A 20,527-nucleotide genomic window follows, 5' to 3' on the forward strand; every position below is an offset into this window, starting at 1 on the left:
AAAAGTGCTGAGTAGAAAAATAGCACCAAAAAAAAAAAAAAAAAAAAAAAGAAAAGAAGGGGACGAGGGTGTTTGCGGTGCAATTTTAGTTAGGATTCCAGGGAAGGCCGAGTGTAGTCGTAGAGTGGTTCAAGTAAAAGACTGCGAGCCCGTGTTATAAGAGAAGCATAAAGAAAAGAAGGCTTTAGGATTCAAGAATGGTCCAGATTGAGTAGAGGAAGTGCAAGAAAATCCAGCCAGTGAGGAGTAGTGGGGCGGGGGAAGCTCAACACGTTTGGGAGGAAATAAGGAGGGGAAAAAAAAAAAAAGCAGCATAGCCTGAAGAATCTTATTTCTTTTGCCATTTCGAAAAAACGAGATTGTGAAGTTCATGACAAAAACCCCTTTGCAAGGATGTTCACACCCCAGCTGCTTCCCTTGGGGAAACAAGGTTTTGCACCCCTTATTCAGCGTCACTGTCATTATAGCTTCTGATTGGCCCGGCTTAGGCGCATACTTTATGCCTATTGGCCCTCGCTTCTGTCCTCAAGCCCGCGGCCATCCTAGGTCCCGCCCCCTCGCCACCGCGGCGCCACCTGGGAATTGTAGTCCGCCTTCCGCTCCGTCCCGTCGTGGGACTTTTTGCCCTCCAGTTCCCGGGTCCCTCAGGTGGCCACCCCAGTGGGCACACGCCCAGGCGCCGCTCCTGCCCCGCGCTCCCTCCCTCTGCCTTTCACTTCCCAGCTGCCAAGATCTTGGAAGGTAGGGGCAGGGGCAAGCCCCAGTCGAAGAGTGTTTCTGGGGTGCGGGTCTTGGTTTCCAGGCGCGTCTGGTCCTTACACCCCCCCACCCCCGCCCCACCGTGGTCCCATGGGGCGGGGACTGGCTCGCACAGCTCCTAGAGGGTGAGGGTGTGTGTGTGCAGGGGGTGGGGGCGTCTGTCCCGAGGACCCATTCTGACCACCAGCCCTAACCCTAGCCCGCCCCTCATGTGCTGCGTAAGAGGGTAAACTGAGGCACGGGGTCATGCCAGCGGGGTTCCAGGGACGCCCCAGCAGCCGTACCTGGCTGGCGGTGTAGTTGACCACCGCACTGGATTCTTTGCGGTGGGGGAACTCCATGACCACCCGTTTGGACTATTTATGGATGAATATAGTTTTTGTATAAAAATATGCAGGGATTTTTAAAGGTCTATCCGTGTGGGGCCGGGGGAGGGGGGAGGGGGGAGGGGGACCGAAGTTGGAGGCTCCTCCCCAGGATCGAAATGCTCCTCCTTGTGTTGGACCTCGGACCAGCCACTCATGGTGTTTTATCTTGGGGGAAAAAAAAAAAAAAAAGAGCTTAAAGGTCTCTGCCCAAGTGGCCCAAGGATGCTAGCTGGAGCCGAAAGCGAAAGGAGGTCCCGTTTCCGTTTGTGAAAGTCGGCCCCTTTGCAAGCTTGCTACTTTATTTTTCCGGATCTCTCAAGAAATGGGCTGGGGGCCGGCAGAGAATGATCCATCCCAGTGGTGGTTGTAGAAAGGCGCTGCCCCGTGCTGGGCCTGGGGCTACTGAGAAAGGCCCCTACTCGCACCTGTTAGGCAGGTGGTGTACCTGTAACCTCCCTCTCCGGCTCCATCTTACCGCCCGCGGCCTGAGGAGCGGAGGCTTCTGGGAGTTGGAGTCCCGCTGCTTGTTTCCCGGCAGGTTGGAGCAACATCTCCCAGCGTGCCATTTGGTGCGGCGAGGTGTCTCCTGGGAGATGAAGTCTCACTTCCAGCCGTTCTGGGGGTCCGCTGTGTGATTCGGAACTACAACTTCCATGTGGCCTTGCGTTCTTGAGGGCCAGCCGCTGTGTCCACCTGCGGCGAGCGGGGATTAGAGAGATGCTTAGGAAAGCTGTCCTTTGTTGTTGGGGGACTGGAGAGATGTGTCTTGTAAAGATGTCTTTTATTATTGTTGTCGTCGTTGTCATTGATTGTGTATGCTGTTACAAGCCTTAGGAGAGTATTGTATACGCTTTTCCAAGTATTAGGGAATATGCATGTTTTCAAACACAGCTAACACTCGACAAATTACAGAATGTTTTTTTGTTTGTTGTTTTTTTTTCAATTTACAGAATGTTTACATTACTTCTTTTCATAACACTACCTCTCCCATCAGTAGATAAGGAAAAACCTTTAGAAGGTGATTTGTCCACGGTCACACACCCAGTAATAAAATAAATATGTATTTATTAATATAAATTACTATTACTATACTATTTATTGTATAAATTAATATAAATTATAATAAAAATTATATTAATTTTTATAGCTATATTATATATTATATATAACTATATATAACTGTAATATATCAGTTATATTATTGTATAATTACTATTAGTTACTATAATATAGTTACTATTACATAGTTACTATTATATAGTTACTGTTATATAGTTACTCTAATAATATGTATATTACTATAATATATAATATATATAATTATAACATATATATAATTACTATAATATATATTATATAATATATAATACTATAATAATATATATATTACTATTATATAGTTACTATTATGTAGTTACTATTATATAGCTAGTATTATAGTTACTATTATATAGTTACTATTATATAGTTACTATAATATAGTTATTATATAGTTACTATAATATAGTTACTATTATATAGTTACTATAATATAGTTACTATTATAACTTTTATAACTATAACTCAAAAGCTACATGAGAGACATAACCATTTTACATGCTTTTCACATATTAGAAAACAAAGTTTTAGTTAAGCAACCTGTCCAAATTAACTCATCTAGGGACAAGAAGTCCTCAGATTGCAACCCAGTCTTCCAACAGTCACTGCTTAAAAAAAGACGCCACCCAACAGTGAGAGGGAGCCTGACGTTTCTGAGTACAGAGTTTGGAATCCTTCCATTATACCATGTTTTTTCTCTGTAGTCAGACTAAATGTTAGAGCTGCAAAAAACCTTTGAGATTATTTAAATTTAAGGCAAAGATCTTGGAACAGTTCCTGGCATATAGTAAAGGTTCCACAAATGTTAGCTATATATAGCTTTATAATACCTTTATTTTAGAGATGAGGAAACTGGCCCAGGTGGTAAAGCCATTTGCCCAAGGTCACACAGTTGGTTTGTGTCAGGGCTGAGACTAGACCCAAGTGTCTTATTTCCAAGTCCAGGGTTATTTTCATTCTATCAGCAGTCAGCTAGAAGGAGCACCAGATGTGAAGCTGTTTAGGAAATGGTTGCTCTCCTAATTTATTCTTTGTAGGCCACAGGCCAGGACCAATTGTTGTAAAGTCTCTTTTCTTATTAGTAGTAAGGTTGTAATGTTTCATTAATTCAACAAATGTTTTTTGAGAATCTTTATATGCTCATCTCTATGTGCAAGGGCCACATGGATTAAAGTGCTAAAGTAGGGCTAGAAGGAACTTAAAAACCACCTATTCTAAGTCCTTCATTTTGTAAATGAGGAGAGAGATCCATGGTCTTTATGTCATGGCCTTGTGTCAAAGGCATGTTGTTTCTGCAAGGAGCCAGGTTCCTGGAGGCCTCATAGTACTGTATGTGACCTTTCAGGCTCATGATTTCTTTTACTTGGTGTTCTCATCCTATCCATATCTCTGTAAATACTTGATGAAATACTTTCGGAAATATTTCTCCTCTCTTTATTTGTATATACATGCAGCTTCAAAGTGCTTCCTTTCTATTTTGGGAATGTCTCATTTTGGCTCCCAGTGGTTTTTTTTTTTTTTTTTTTCTCTTTCGTTCTTTCAGGTCCTTGAGAACAAAATCTGACACTGTTTGCATTTATACAAGTTATAGTCTAACCCTCTAATATGGGAACACATGAGTTACTAGAATTATGTAAAACTTCTGTTTAGAAGACACATTTTACATAGTCACAGATAATAAAGTAGGTATCTCACCTTCTGTGCGTGAAAGAAGCTTTCTACATAATTAGATAATAAACTAACATTTTTATAAATTATTGGCTAAACATTTCTGAAACAGTATTTATGGGAAATATTTTCCCCATTGCTTTCTGTACCCCCTGCCCTGCCCAGCGCTCTCCTAGCTAACAGTCTGATCATTCAGCTTCTAGCACATGGCTGACCACTGGTAGATGCTGAAAAAATATTTGTGAAATTGTGTTCATAAGCACCCCTGAGCTCTGTTCCCACATCTTTTTCTTGAATCTCTTTTAAGATAGAAATACTTTGAAATAGAAGATGTAGCAGGTTGCTTTCCTTTCAATGTCTACACTGCGAAGAAAAATCTCAGCCTTTGAGGTCATCTTCCAAGGGGCTGTTTCTTTGGGAATGTCCATGTCTATGATTTCTCAGACGAGAAAGTGATCCAAATAGCAAAACATAGCAAAGAAGCCATAGAGAGTGGTAGTCTGGAGGCCTATGATTTAAATCCCAGCCCTGCCCTAAGAGGCAGGTTACTTAGCTATTGGTTTCCTCTGTAAAATATGGATAATAAGCATTTCTACCTCATAAAGTGATGATAAAGATTAAATAAGAGAATGTTTTTGAAACTTTGAGCATGTTATCATGCACTCAACAGTTCGTATTCAATAGATGAATAGTAGCTCTTATTTTTGTTATTAATGAAAACAATATATGAAAATGTATCAGGTTTATCCACAATTTCAACTTGAGGCAGGTATCTGCTTTATGAAAAGATTTGCCATTTGGTTTCTTAGAATAGCAAGGTTGGCCATCATATTTAAAGTATGAAGTTACCCACAACTTTGTTTTTTTTTTTTTTTTTTTTTTTTTTTTTTTTTTACTAATGCCCACAACTTTGATAATCGATCTTGTCAGCACAGTGATACTCTTTGTGTGGGTAGAGAAATAGTGAAGCTTTTGACTACATTGCCTGCTGAGAGGTCCTTGATCTATGGTTCCATCTATATATTAAATCTCAGATTGAAAAGTGGCCTGCCCCTGTCAGTGGAGCCTTCTGTCTACTTCTGGAAAGGGCTGGGCCTATTCCAGTTGTCTCTGGGTTAAAATGAAACAGTCATCACCCTGCTGGTGAATAACCCTAGGGCAATGGACATGTGGACATGGTAGTGTGTCTCTCGAAAGCTGACAACTCCAACAGCCACGAGGTTACTGATGAGGTTCAGTGAGAGAAGAGAGGTGTAGGGCACAGGGAAGGAGAAACAGGAAAGAGCAAAGAGCAAATGGACAAAGGGAACATCAGAAGCCCTCAGTAGCCTAAGCACGGATGTATTCAGCACATTTACCTGCTCCTAGCTCTGTGTTGGTGGGGCACGATTACACGCAGGAGATGCAGTGGTGAATGTGGCCAACATGGAATTGGTCGCGGTGGTGGGTGGTGATCAGTTTTAGGCGGGGAAGGGCTTGGAGGAAGGAAGGAAGGCAGGAAGGAGGGAAGGGAGGGAGGAAGATAGGAAAGGAAGAGGGAGATCCTGGGATTTGAGGAGCAGATAGGAAAGGAAGAGGGAGATCCTGGGATTTGAGGAGCAGAAAGATTTCTGTCTGGGATATAAAAATCACTGGATGAGGGAACATGAGAGGATAGGGAGGCACCAGCAATCTTCCACAGAGTCCAGTTACCTGTATTGTGAAAGCATTTTGGACTTTATTCCAAGGGCATTTGGGAAACCACTGGGAAATGAAATGATAGGATTTCTTCTTTAAAAGTATGGATGCAGTAAAGACGATGAGTTTGTGAGAGAGACTTGTCCATGTAGGCCTGTGTTTTTTGACTTTAATATGCATATCAATCTCCTGTTGATCTGAAGCTGCAGGTTCTGCTTTAGTACATCTGGAATGGGCCAGAGATTCAGGACTTCTAACGGGCTGATACTGCTGGTCCGTGGGCTGTAACTTTGTGGAGCAAGTACTGAGGAGAGTCTTGAGAGGTGTAGATGAGAGATGGTAGTGGTTAAGAGAATGGACCCTAGGGAGCCAAAGACCTGGATGCTAGTCTTGATTCTACCAGTCACTTGCAGGGTGGCTCTGGGGAAAGTGTCCTAGTCTTGCCGAGCCTCAGTTTCCTTATTATCTGTGAAACAGAGGTAATAATTCCTATTGTGGGGTGGTATTTTAAATTTTAACTTAATTTTAACAATATATTGAGGTCCTTTCTTTTTAAACTTTTATTTTCTTTATTTTATTTTTTTTTGAAGATTTTATTTATTCATGAGAGACCCACAGAGAGAGACAGAGACAGAGACACACGCAGAGGGAGAAGCAGGCTCTCTGCAGGAGCCCAGACCCCACCCCCCCATCATGCCAAGTCAAAGGCAGCCACTCAGCTGCTGAGCCACCCAGGTGTCCCACGTTTTTTTGTTTTTGTTTTTGTTTTACAGAAAATGTATGTCCTTAGGTTTGTTTGTATCTGAATATTTACATAACTGGGCACTCAAATGGTAGCTTTGAATATACTCTTATTGTTTTTTTTTTTTTTAATTTTTATTTATTTATGATAGTCACACAGAGAGAGAGAGAGAGAGAGAGAGAGAGAGGCAGAGACACAGGCAGAGGGAGAAGCAGGCTCCATGCACCAGGAGCCCGATGTGGGATTTGATCCCGGGTCTCCAGGATCACGCCCTGAGCCAAAGGCAGGCGCTAAACCGCTGCGCCACCCAGGGATCCCTACTCTTATTGTTATTAACAAAAACGACAACTTCATGCACCCTGTTCCATGTTTTAAAAATCATATATTTTTAAAAGATTTTATGTATTTATTCGAGAGACACACACAGAGAGAGAGAGGCAGAGACACAGGCAGAGGGAGAAGCAGGCTCCATGCAGGGAGCCCAATGTGGGACTCAATCCCAGGACTCCAGGATCACACCCTGAGCCAAAGGCAGATGCTTAACCACTGAGCCACCCAGGCATCTCGTAAAATCATATTTTGAATACTAAATTATTACATGGAATAGATCACTTTTTAAAAATTTTTTTTATTTTTTATTTTTATTGTGAGAGGTGGGCAGAGGGAGAGGGAGAGAGAGAATTTTAAATAGGCTCTATGTCCGGTGTGGAGTCTGAAGCAGGGCTCCATCTCATGACCCTGAGATCATGACCTGAGCTGAAATCAAGAGTCAGTTGTTTTACTGACTGAGCCACCCAGGCACCCCTGAAATGGATCACTTCTAATTGTGCTGTTTTTGTTTCTGTCTCACATGTGAAGTGAGGAAATTCTTTGATCCTTGGTAAAAACTTGAGTATTATGGGCAACTAGATACATTTCTCCCATAAGAGACTGTCTCAATTTGATGGAAAAAAAAAAAAACAACCTACCCTGGGATTCTTAAAGTACCATCTTATAACTGATTAAGGTGGGAATTTGAGGCACTTTGCCTCCTCATGTAAATTTATTTAAGCCCAATTATAGTGCCTCCTTCTTTACATAATTTTAACCTGTTTGGAGTGCTTTTCAACTCGTGGTTCTCAGCCCTCGGTACAAGTTCAAGTCACCTGGCGCTGGTCCCATCCAGAGCAATCGAATTAGAGTGTGGACGGGAGGTAGGCATTGGTAGCTTCCCTTTTAAGTTTCCCAGGTGATTCTGAAGTGCATTTAGGATGAGAAGCATAGATTCTAACAACAGAACATCTTGAAATGAATCAGGTACAATCTAATAGGTGAAAGGCCTTTGTGGGGAAGGAAATATCTAGAAAGGAGCGTTTTTAAGACTTTGGGTGTGAAAGAGATGATAAGCCTTGACACAAAGCTCTCCTGGAATCTGATGAACTAACTATAGGTTGTGTCCTGGGTTTTCCTTGAAGTGAAACCCAAGGCCTCCCCACACCCTGCCCTTGTATCTCTATGTGTGCTCACTTGAATCAGGATTTTCAATTTTGTTCAGGCTTTGTTTCTCTCCCTGATATTTAGTTTGTTTTATTCTTCATAGCTGGAAAAAAATTATTAACCATTACAACTACGTTCCAAAGAAAGAAACTGAGTTACGTGCTTTCATGAGCTGTGGCTGCATTATTGTAAAGGTTTAAACTGTTGTTCAGATAAACTACAAACCATTTTAACCAGTAACATTCTTTAAATTTTTATTAAAAAAAAAATTAAGTAGGTTCCAGGCCTAACGTGAGGCTTAACCAGTAACATTTGTAAATTCTAATTCAGTAGCCTGAAATGAAGGCTTCCAGCGAGGCTACCTGTTATAAAGATTACTTTCCTTTTTAATTTTTTTAATAGTTACCCTCACCCTCCATTTCAGGGCAGAATAATTAGGTGAGTTCGATGAAATATCTTTAATTTGCTGGGTGTTCCATAATATATGGGGGTCCTTTCCTCTTAAACGTTTTTTTTTTTTTCCTTACAGAAAATGTATATCCTTAGGTTTGTTTGCATCTGAATATTTACATTTAAAATCTTATATCCAGCATCTGGGAGCATTCTTGGCCTGAATTTCTATTACCCCGAACCATAATTTCGTTTTTCAGCCTTTCCTGAGCTTTTTTACTCACTAGGAGGTCATTTCACAATGTAGTAGTTTTATTTTTCTACTGTGTTGACTTAATAGAAAAAATTTTTAAAAGTGTTTTTCTTGGAGGGTTTAAAATACAGTTAAAAAATTACATATTTTAGGGATTATTTTGTACGTAGGCCAAGGTTTTCTTTTAATGATGTATAAGTGGGAATAGGAGAGAAAAATGAGAAACTTGCTAAGAGTTTTGCAGAAGGCACACATTTGACAGTATACTGGAACTTAAAGACTCTTTCTGGGTCTATTTATATGTTTATTAGTGTTCCTTGTTATGGATTTACCTCTTTTTATTGATAGTAAGATTTCCATTAAAATGCAGTGTATTTTGCAGTTTCTCAGACTCACAGCTATTGGAGTTAAAACCCATCATAGATAATGTGGAAGTATCAGTACTCCCTCATGAGGTTTAATGCACGCATATTTTAGTTGGGCAGTTTGGAGGAGAGTATGGTCTGCAGCCATTTAATCACTGAAGTGTGTGCTATATGGTAAGAACAAAATTTTCATTTTCTGCAAGACTTCAAGTCTTCTTCCCGTGTCTTCATTTTTGGAAGAAAAAAAACCCCAAAACGTCTCCACATTAAATAAAGCAGGACTGTACCTGCTTGGTTGGCTTGGTTGTGCCAGGAGATGTTTAAATGATACCCAGAAGCAGGAGTTTGTGTATGTGTGTGGAGTCCCGAGGACAGACAGAGGACAGGGCTAGGACCTGCTGGAGTAAGGTTGTTTCTCTCAACCCTGGAACACGGGCAATTCCTGTTCAGATTCTCCCAGGAATGAAGCTGGTAGATGGAGAGGTAGTGATCCTAAAGAGGGCAGGAAAAAGCAACAGAAAGGTAGAAATAAATGCAGAGCCTATGAAGACCTTTAACAACCAAAAAGATAGGTGGAGGGGGATGGAAATTTTTTTTTTTTTTAGGATTTTATTTATTCATGAGAGACACAGAGAGAGGCAGAGACATAGGCAGAGGGAGAAGCAGGCTCCCCACAGAGAACCTGACGTGGGACTTGATCTCAGGACCAAAGGATCAAGCACCAAAGGAGATGCTCAATCACTGAGCCACCCAGGTGCTCTGGGTAGTTTTTTGTTTTTACAAATATGTATGTGAATGGTTCCCTCTGGAGTTGTGCAGTGCACAGCCTGCATGGGTGTAACACAGAGACCCTGAGTAATGGGAGGTGCTGGTACCTTCATAAAAGGGGAAGTGATACTGGGCTATATAAATAGCAGGTGGCCACTGCACTTTGAAATCCCAGTTGCTAGGATCTGCTGATTGAGTGGGTAAGAGCAAGGCAGCCAGTGGCCACAGATAAATTTGCAGCTGAGGCTGTTTCTTGGCCCCTCTGACCAGGGCAGAAAGCTTCTTCGAAGCTATGGCTTTCTCTCAGCTCTTGAACTTCCAAGAGGCAACTAGCCAACACTTCCCTGGCCTAGAGGAATTAACTGTGTTTGGCTTCCTAGCACAGACGAAACAGCTGTGTCCAACTCCTGGGTTGAGGACTGGCTGAAACTGTATGCAAAGGTCCTGATGAGGCCAGAAGCTTCTGCATTTCTTACAAGCTCCTCCCAGGTGTTGCAGATGCTACTGGTCCATGGAAGGCACTTGGAAGGCAAGGTTCTGGTTCTTTATGGCTCCTACTCTGTTACCATTCTGTTTTAATGTAATGAATAGCATTGTTTAGAGTTCACAAATACGTGTGTTGCTCTGCTGTAGGCTGACGGTGATCTTAGGCAAGTTGTTCTGCTTTGCAGAATTTTATTTTCTTCTCTAGAATAGGCATAGTAGTATGTACCTCATAGGTAGATATGAATAAAATGGGATAATTCATATAAAATTTTAGCACAGCATCTCTCATATAGGAATTTCTTAGTAAACATTAGCTTTTATTTTTATTATTGTTATTTTATTTTACATTTTTATTATTTTTGAGCTCAGAAATCCAGATCTTTAAACCTAAGGCATGTGGCTTTACCATTTACCAGATGTGCGACCATTGGTAGGTTTCTAGACTAAGTCTGTTTCTTCACCTTTAAATTGGGGGTTATAGTGGTAGCTGACTAAGGCTGTATGTCTAACGCCCTTGGCATGTATTAGTTATTCTCATGATTATGAATACTAATCACTGGATATGAGAGGTCTGCATAGCAGCTTCTGTTACTTCGGGTTGGCCAGGTTTCTGTGAGACTCTCTTGGTATGAAGGGGCTGCTCACACTAGTGGCAGGTAAGCAGAGAGTGGGTTCAGGATCTGGAAGTAATATCTGGAAGTTAAGGTAAGCAGGCAGGTGGAACATGGGATGATAGCCTGCTAACAGGTGCAGTAGCAAATCCGACTTGATGCTGCTGCTTGCTCTGACTGTGGATCTCCCTGGGTTCCTGTCTGGACAATCTCTGATCGGCCTGGTATCCCACTTTCTGTACCTAATCTCCAACTATATTCTTGCCAGTTCTTATTGGGTGTGTGAGTCATTCCCTTGTTCATCATTGATTTATTCACTTGGTAACCATTTACCGAGGCCTGTTATATGTTAGGCACTGTGCTGGCTGTGGTTCTACATCAGTGAACAAGGTGGGGACATTCCCTGCCCTGAGGAGTCCAGTGGGGGACATGGACAATACTTGGGCAAACAGATGTAATTATAAGATGCCAAGTACTGGGAAGGAAGAGTTTAAGGTACTGTGATAGCAAAAAGGGGATGGGTAACCTATTTAGGTAGGGTAGCCAGGGAGGAGGAGATGATATTTGAGCTGAGACCTAAGTAAAGGATGAGCAAGAAGGAGCTGTATGAAGAGCTGGTGAAGTGGCATTCCAGGTCGTGCCCAGGGCTTACATGGGGAAAGAGCTTGACATGCTCAAAGGGATGAGAGAAGCATCTGTGGTAGACCATAGAGATTGAAGAGGGGCTGGCACTGGGTGAGGTTGGTCTGGCTGCACAGGGCCTAAAGATCAAAGGATGGAGTCTGGACTGTATTCTTTGGGTGATGGCCCTCTTCCTGATCCTCAGTACTGTGGTTGGAGCCTTGCTCTGCCCAGGTCTTCCTTCTGTTGACCCACATCTCTGAGCACCTGCTTCCACTTTTCTCCTTCCCTCTTGTCAAAACATCAGCTATGGTCCTGGCTGATGCCTCCCTAGTGCCTGCCATTAAAAGTCTTCTTTTTTATCTGTTAACATGCTCTCTGGACACTGCATTCCATGTGTTTAACTCAGTCCCTTTTCATTGCCTTCACTTGGGTTCTGGGCAGAGTGTTTGCTGCACCCAGTTCTGCCTCTGATGGGCTGTCAGACCCATATGCTTCCTGAACTGCCACATGGCAATGAAATTCAAGAACAGAGCCCTTGCTTGAAGGGTGCAGATGAACAGAGAACAAAAGAGAACTAGGAAGTAAGAGCAGTTTGGGTCTATTGGTAGGTGGGTGAGTGGGTGGAAGAAGAGATAAGGTACAATTTTTATAGGCTGGAAGGAAGCTTGAAGGAAGTTTGTTGGATTCACCTAGTCTTGTCCCTTCTATTTACAAATTTGAAGACTTAGTTCTAGAGAGGGGAAATGACTTGCTCTGGGTCACAGATGGAGTCAGCAGAATGATGACCTTTTCCCTTAGTCCTCTGTAGGTCAGCAGAATGATGACCTTTTCCCTTAGTCCTCTGTAGGTTAATTGTTCCTGTGTTTTTAGCTTCCTTGACTTCTTATACTTTTTTTCAGCCTTTATTTAACCTCTATTTTTGATCAGTGCCCTCTTCCCTCCAGACTGTAAGCTCTGTGAGGGCAGGAGTGGTGGCTCTTTTGCTGATGCCACGTGCTCAGCACCTGGTCCCTAACTTAGAATTTGATGTTGAACTTCACACTGTGCTTCCTACTTCTGGGCTCTGCTCCATTACTTCTCTGTTAGCTAAGTCTTGGTTCCATAGAGGGCAGAGGTAAGTGAAATGTGTTAAAGTCCTGGACCTCAGCTCCTCTTACCATTTCCTGAATTGTACAGCCTCCCATTTCCTCCCCTTACTGGAGAGAGTGCCTTGTTTATTATGTTAATGTCTATTTTCCCTCTTTAGAAGTTTGCTCCCTGAAGGTGTGGATCTTGCTCTGTCTCTGTACGTGAAGCAACGCATGGCCTGTGATGGACAGGATGTTCTGTCTCATCATTGCCATCAAGATCTGAAAGTCTGAGTTGCCTTGAAGGCTGCTGCTTCATGCAGATGGCCATTTATGCTGTACAGATAAGAGGAATTTTCAAATGCTGGGAGTTAAGAGATAAGAGCCTACTCTCTGGCTCTGAGGACTGATTCCTGCTCTTTCTTTCTTTCTTTCTTTCTTTCTTTCTTTCTTTCTTTCTTTCTTTCTTTCTTTCTTTCTTTCTTTCTTTCTTCTTTTGTTCTTTCCTTCTTTCTTTCTTAAGATTTTATTTTTTTATTCATGTGACACACAGAGAGAGAGGCAGAAGCAGAGACACAGGCAGAGGGAGAAGCAGGCTCCCTCCAGGGAGCTTGATGCTGGACTCAATCCCAGGACCCCGGGATCACACCCTGAGCCACAGGCAGACACTCAACCACCGAGCCACACAGGTGTTCCTCTTGTCTGTGCTTCTCATTAGCTGTATAATCTTGAACAAAGTACTCAGCCTGTCTGCATTTTTCTTTTATGTAAAATGAAGACAATAATACTATTTAGCTCTTAGTTGTTGTGAGAATCGAATGAGAGGGTTGATGTGAAGCATGCCCCTGCACAGTGCCTGACATGTGATTAGCACTCAATAAATATTATCTTGATTAAACCTGGAAGGTAGCTCTGTCTACTTTTGCTGGCTGGTAGTTGTACACATGGATGCCAATTTTCACTTTGAAAATCAGAGCTACATCTTTCCCATAGTACTGTGTTATTTGGTGGACTGTCATGTTCTCTTTGGTCATCAAATAAATGTAAAAGCCATCAGTTCTGGCCATATAAAGCTTACTGAAAATGTTGATGAACAGCCACCCAGGATTCAGCACAAAAAAATAAATGCTGGTTGATGTTTAAGACAGAGGAATATGAATCAGAAAACAAACACATTCACCGTACTGTAATATTTATTTATTTATTTATTTTTTTTTTTCGTACTGTAATATTTAAATGCCTTCTCATAAACACTTAAGATTCTCATTAGTCCAACATCAGAAAAATGATAAATATTAATATTTGTCATCAAAGGGAAGCTTAGAAATCAAAGCAGAGTAAACAATCGTTGTATTTGAAGGATTACATAATACTGAATGAATTTTAATTCGACACCTCCAAAAACACTATTTTTTAAAAAATTTCTCTGTGGGACAATTTAATTATTTTTATCCATCACAAAAGCTAGGAAAGGTATGCATTTAGTTGGAAAAGATTCAGGGGTCTTGCTCATTTCAATCATGTTCTCAAAGACTTGGGCTGGTTTGTGTCTTGTGTCTACAACAGAGACCTGTATGTTGCCAGAGCCACTTTCTTCCTCCAGTTCAACTTTAGGAGAATCATACTGGGAATTGGCTCTTGTAGATCATGGAATGGCACTGGGAGCTCTCTGTGTTGGCTGTGGATTCCTTCCCCAGCTTCTTCACTCTTCCGAGTTCTAAATGCCAGAAGCATATGCAGCAGTCTCCAGAATCAGCTGGGAACGGTGGGAGAGACAACAGGCTGGCAGCATCACTGTGAAGCGGTCAGGCTTTCCCCTTCCTGCTTGCAGTGGTCTGTAAGATCCACCGTTTTCTCTAAGCATCTCATTTAACCTAGGGAATAAATGATATCAAATCTGTACTTCAAAGTCAAGTATCTCTATCCAAAATGAGTTCTTAGAATATGGGAGCCTCTTCAGAATCTAATGTTCCATATATACAAAGGCTGTGAAAACACTAACTGGAGAGGATATCTGCCCCTCTGTATTCGTAGCAACATTATTTTTTTTAAGATTTTACTTTTTTTATTTGAGAGAGAGAGCGGGAGAGTGTGCACAAATGGGGGAGGGGAAGAGGCAGAGGGAGCTAAGTAGGGAGCCTGGTGTGGGCTGGATCCCAGGACCCTGGGATCATGACCTGAGCCCAAAGCAGATGGTTAACTTATTGAGACCCACGTGTCCCTCACAGCAAAATTATTTATAGTAGCCAAGATACAGAAACAATGTAAGTGTCCCTTGATGGATGAATGATTAAGGAAGTTATGATACACACACACACGTACACACACACACACTGGAGTATTATTCAGCCATAAAAATGAGACTGGATAGACCTTGACAGTATCATGCTAAGTGAAATAAATCAGACAGACAGACAATACTGTTTGAGCTCACTTTTATTTGTGAGATCTAAAGACAAAAACGAAACCAAAACCCCACACTAAACTCATAGAATACAATCAGGTTTGTGGTTACCAGAGGCAGGGGGTGAAGGGAGCAGGGGAGAAGGAATGGGAAGAAAGTTGTCAAAAAGTACAAGCTTCCAGTTAGTTATAAGACAAACTAAGTCCTAGGGCTGACACATACAACGTGATGACTGTTGAATGCTACACAGGCAGGTTGTAAAGAGACTAGATCCTAAGAGTTCTCATCACAAGGAGAATTTTTTTTTTCCCTTTTCTCTTGTGTGTGTATGACAGGATGGTTGTTAACTAAACCTGTTCGGGTAATCATTTCACAATATATGTAGTAAATCCAACCATCATGCTATATATCTTAAACTTCTACAATGATGTATGTCCAGTGATTTCTCAGTAAAACTGGAAAAGAGCTTTATCTCAAATGGTAAAATGGTGAGAAGAGAGGATAACCAAAATGTTTGAATGCAGATACCCCTGGGGATGACAGCTGGAAAATAGGAAGAAATGAGGCAAGAGACTTTTTTTTCCCTTCAAAGCTATGCATTAGCATTTAACAGTTATATACTGTACCTTCTAATAAATAAAAAGTACTTTATTAAAAGTAAAACAAAAAGTTCCAGGTCCATGATCTATCTCCACATATAGGTTGACACCATGTTCAAAGAGAACTTACTTTTTATCAGATTACTGTGGGTTGGGTTTGAAACTCAGACCTTTGTGTGGATTCTCTCATTTCATCCTCAGGGCAACTCCACGAGGTAGATACTCTCACTATCTGTGTTTATACATGAGAAAACTGAAACTCAGAGAGGTTGAGTAAGTGCTTACGGACATCCAGCTGGCCAGAGGTAGGGCTGGGAATGTGAACCCAGGTTGTATGATTCAGGAGCTTGAGCTCTGCTGGCTGCTGTCCTCAGATGGTGGAAAGGTCAGACCTGCATGATAGCTACTATTTCTGTGTAATGAAGTCTAATGGATCAAGACAAGGATGTAAATGATTTGCTTTTTATCAATGACACAGCACATCAGCATTCATTCTTATTGTTTCCAAGATCATTCCATTTCATGTAAGGGAATGAATTTCAATATAGAATAGACTTATTTAAGGAAACATCAATATTTTTCTCAAATTGGCAGCATCAAAACTGTATTTATGGAATTAAAGAAAACATACTGCATTTATGTAATGCAAATTCACTTGGAAACCTAAAATTTCCCTATCTTTTTCTGTATCTCAGCTTGCTGCTGTTGGCATCAGTCTGCTTTTAAAACACAAATGTAAATTGTTTCTTGTTAATTCTGTTGGATCTGCAGGCAGAGATACTAGACCAAGTTGGCATTGATGAGACCAACATCTTGGTCAGAGGACTCACATGATTCTATGAGAAGGGGTTATTAAAAAACACAAAAAAACTTCTTACCAACTGCATGAGAAAATACATTTATTTTAGGAGATTAAAAAAAAGACAGAAATGTTCAAAAAATAAAAAATGACATTGGCATTCCACACCCTCATGCTAGTACTGTCAGTATTTCAGAGGTTAATTTTTCCATCCTTTTTTATTGCATGTGTATATTTGTTGGTTCTGTTAGTTTTCTAAATTGGGATCATACTTCACATGTATCTTTGTTACCTGTTTCTTACTCATCAATGTATTGTGTGTGTGTTCCCATGCCATTAATGACTGCAGAGTACTCCAGTGTTGGGGCCATGTGATTATTTGTCATCCTATTCCAATTGTTTGGCATTTGTCTTTTCCTACTGCTATTTCTGATATATATATTAATGAAGAATATTTATGTGAATGCATCGTCACATTCATGATTCTTAGGCTACCTTCTTGGAAGTGGAAATGCTGGATCATATTATAAGTGGTGGCAGTAAGCTACACTTCACTGCAGGTGCTGCTCCCTGTGTATGTAGACTCCCCACTAACAGCTTCTCCCCACTAATAGCTTCTCCTGGCTTCTGCTTCCCAAGGACATCAGAGAAGACTGTGGAGCCAGTAGCTGGCAGGGTAATTAATGTCAATCTTCAGGCTCTACTTGGTGATCAAAATAAACATGTTGGACTGCTGGGTCCAGCCTTCGCATGGCCCTTTATTAGTTAGTATGTTACCCTGTTAGCACAAAATGCTTCCAGCTGCAAGTAAGAGAAAACGTGACTCATAATGGCTTAAATAAACAGAGGATCATTTCTTCCCCAGAAGAAGAGAACTTAGATGTATGGGGGAGGGGGCGAGGGATGTTGGCTGTGGCTCTAGTTCAGCAGCTCAGCGATGTCAGGGACATATCTACAGTGTTCCTGGCTTTTCCTTACTAGTCACAGGATGGCTGTGGCTGAAGCAGACATCATGTATGTGTTCAGGGAATCAGAGAGGGCAGAGCAAAGAGAGATGGAAGTGATACATTCTTGATCCTAGGAGTTGTTAGCCTGATTTTAAAAAGTGATGCCTTTTTCCCCTCTTATTGCAGAAGTAATGTATGATCATTATAGAAAATATATTTCACCCATAATCTTGCCACCAGGAGGTAATCACTGCTCTCATTTTGGTGTTTATCCTTCTAGTTTAGTCATAAGTGCACAGAAACATGGGATTACCCATTGATGTACTGCCTCGTAACTGGCCTTTTTAATCATCATCCATCTTAGCGCCTAGCACCTGGTAGATGCTTTACAAATTTTACTGAAAAATTAATGAATCATTTCAAATATATGCTTTGAATATTTTTCTTTATTGCCAAGTATTTGTTTTAGAATATAATTTTTAACAGCTGCGTAACACTCAATTGTTTGAATGTTTCCTAATGTCTTTGACTGATTCTCTATTATTTTACCTGTGGAATTTTTCAAAATTTTAACTATGACAATTCTGTAACGAACATCTCTATGTGTGGTGTGTGTGTGTGTGTGTGTGTGCATGTGTACAAATCTCTCATTATTTCCTTAAATTCCTTTCAGAAGTGGAATCACTAGGTCCAAGGTCCAGTTTTAAAGTCCTTGATATATATCATCAAATTGCCCTCTTTGTATGTACCATTTTATACTATTACCCACAATGTGAGTTATAACATTATTTTGTTTTTTTTTTAGTTTCAGCTGACTTAAATTTTTTTCTGAGTAGGTACTGTATTTATCTGGTTCAAAAATCAAAACCATAGAAAAAGATACGGTTTTGCTATTCCTGCCCCCATCCCCCTATCTCTGCCCCCATTTCCCTTGGGGTAGTCACTTTGGTTAGTTTCTTTTGAATTTTTTTAGTATCTTTTAATGTAGATAGGAAAATATGTATATAAATTACTTTTCTTCCTTTTTTTTTTTTTTTTACAAAAAAAGTAACATGCAATATACACTATTCTGTACTTTACTTTATTTGGTTTGACTGCTGTATAATGTTCCATTATGTGAATCCTCCATAGTTTTATTTATCTATTCTCCTGTCTAGCCTTATTTGAAACGTGTATCTTTTCAGCCAAACCAGGCCCAAATGAACCGTGATATTCTGGCCCTGCAGCAATACCACTAATAGGAGCAGGCAGCTATATCTTAATTTCCTAGACCTACTGCCTGGCCTGCTGGACATTTTGACTTCGTCTCCCAGGGTGTAGTTGGCAGTGTCTGAAACATTCTGAATCCAAGAAGGGAGAGAATTATAAAGGTAGGTTTATTTTCTTTGAAGATAAAGAAGCTTTGCCTGTGAGATAGGTCGTGTTCTAGTTTGCATAAAGAGCAACCCCTCCATTCTTATCTAAGGGATGGTGGCTTAGAAATTATGTCCTGTGTACTTTTTTTTTCCTGCATTGTTCTGGATATAACATTTATTAATAGCTTTTCATGTTTACACAAAATATTGACTAATTACTATTGTAATTTCATTTTGCAGATAAGAAAACAGACCCAGAAAAGTTAAGTAACTTGCTCAAATTCTCAGAGCTAGAAATATAGAGAGAATTAGGATTTAGGATTCAGACTTCATTCTTTTCTTTTTTCTTTAATCAACCCAACTCTTTTTTTTTTTTCCATTACCCAGTTACCCTATCCCTCCACCTCATCCCCTCCAGTGACCTTCAGTTTGTTTCCTATGATTAAAAGTCTCTTATGGTTTATCTCCTTCTCTGATTTCATCTTGTTTTATTTTTTTCCTCTCTTCCCCTGTGATCCTCTGCTTTGTTTCTTAAATTCCACAAAAGAGTGAGATCATATGACAGTTGTCTTTCTGTGATTGACTTATTACTTATTTTGCTTAGCATAATACTCTCTAGTTCCATTCACGTTGTTGCAGATGGCAAGATTTCATATTTTTTGATGGCTGAGTATTATTCCCCCCCCCCCACACACACCATATCCTCTTTATCCATTCATCTGTTGATGGACATCTGGGCTCTTTCCCTTGTCTGGCTATTGTGGACATTGCTGCTATAAACAGGGGTGCTGGTGCCCCTTCGGATCACTACATTTGTATCTTTGGGGTGAATACCTGCTAGTGCAATTGCTGGGTCATAGGGTAGCTCCTGTGTACTTTTTTAAGGAATTCAACCAGCTGAGCCACCCAGGTGCCCCTTTTTTAAGGAATTTAATGTCACAGTTCAGGCCTGTTGTGTCCTCCCTCAGAAGGCTTTAGGGAAGAATTCTTCCTTGCTTCTTCCAGCTTCTGGTGGCTCTAGGCATTCTTTGGCTTGTGGCTATATTTTTTTCTTTTTTTTATTAAAATTTTCTTTTTATAAAACATTTATTTATTCGAGAGAGAGAGAGAGAGACAGAGAGAGAGAGGCAGAGACACAGGCAGAGGGAGAAACAGGCTCCATGCAGGGAGCCTGACGTGGGACTCGATCCCGGGACTCCAGGATCACACCCTGGGCCAAAGGCAGGCCCTAAACTGCCGAGCCACCCAGGGATCCCCAAGTGGCCATATTTCTTTCACATGGCTGTCTCTGTCTTTTTCCTCTTCTGTCTGACACAGACATGTCTCTTTGGGGCCACCATTTGGCCCACCTCAGGCTTTGATTTTAGTACTCTGATTCCAGAATCTGTGCTCTGCTCTGCTACACTATAACCTGGGAAATGCCACAGAAAAACTCTATCTTCTCTTCGACATGATAAAAGGACTGGTGCTTTCTTGCTCAGTGCTGCATCTTCATTGTCTTGTCCAGTGCCTTATGCAGAGGAAGTGCTCAAATGGAATGCCTTTATCAATAGTGATCCACTGACTATATGGAGGTAGGTTTTTGTGTCTCTTATTACTTTTCTCTGGGTTGAATCTCCTCAGGTACTTCAGTTGTTCCTTGTGTGAAGTTCAGAACCCTCCGCCAAATCTAGTTGCCCTCTTGTAGGTACTTTCTAACTTGACCAGTACTTCCCCTAAAATATGCCTTGAACTCTAGATACAAACTAAGCAACAGGATTCTCATGGTTTGCATACAGTATATCTTTTTTAATAGCATACGGTATTTTAAAAAATGTAGCCCTAGTTGTGAGGATGTAGAGAAAAAGGAACAGTCATGTACTGTTGGTGGGAAAACAAACTGGTACAGCCAATGTAGAAAAGCTGTATGGAAGTTGCTAAAAAAAATTAAGAATAGAAGTACCATATGATCCAGTAATTCCACTACTGGGTATCTACCCAACGAATATAAAAACACTAATTTGAAAAGATATATATTTATTGAAGCATTATATTATGTTAAATTACGGAAGCAACCCAACTGTCCATTGAT

The 20,527-nt window shown here is 40.9% G+C and overlaps 1 protein-coding gene across 14 annotated transcripts in view; it reads left to right on the forward strand.

Annotated features, from left to right (window-relative positions):
- Positions 1–562: 562 nt before the first annotated feature.
- The window catches only part of FHIT (fragile histidine triad diadenosine triphosphatase), a 1,380,560-nt gene continuing 1,360,595 nt past the window's right edge, over positions 563–20,527 (forward strand). For 6 of the 14 annotated variants that reach the window (XM_049097828.1, XM_049097829.1, XM_049097826.1 and 3 more), the window contains exon 1: positions 564–741. The gene's annotated coding sequence lies outside the window, so the exon portion shown is untranslated. Of the gene's footprint in view, positions 742–11,048; positions 11,157–20,527 lie in introns of those variants that run through there. The other 8 variants (XM_049097821.1, XM_049097832.1, XM_049097822.1 and 5 more) reach the window with 3 other exon arrangements.

This window comes from Canis lupus, chromosome 20, assembly GCF_003254725.2.
Source record: "Canis lupus dingo isolate Sandy chromosome 20, ASM325472v2, whole genome shotgun sequence".
NCBI classification, from domain to species: Eukaryota; Metazoa; Chordata; class Mammalia; order Carnivora; family Canidae; genus Canis; species Canis lupus.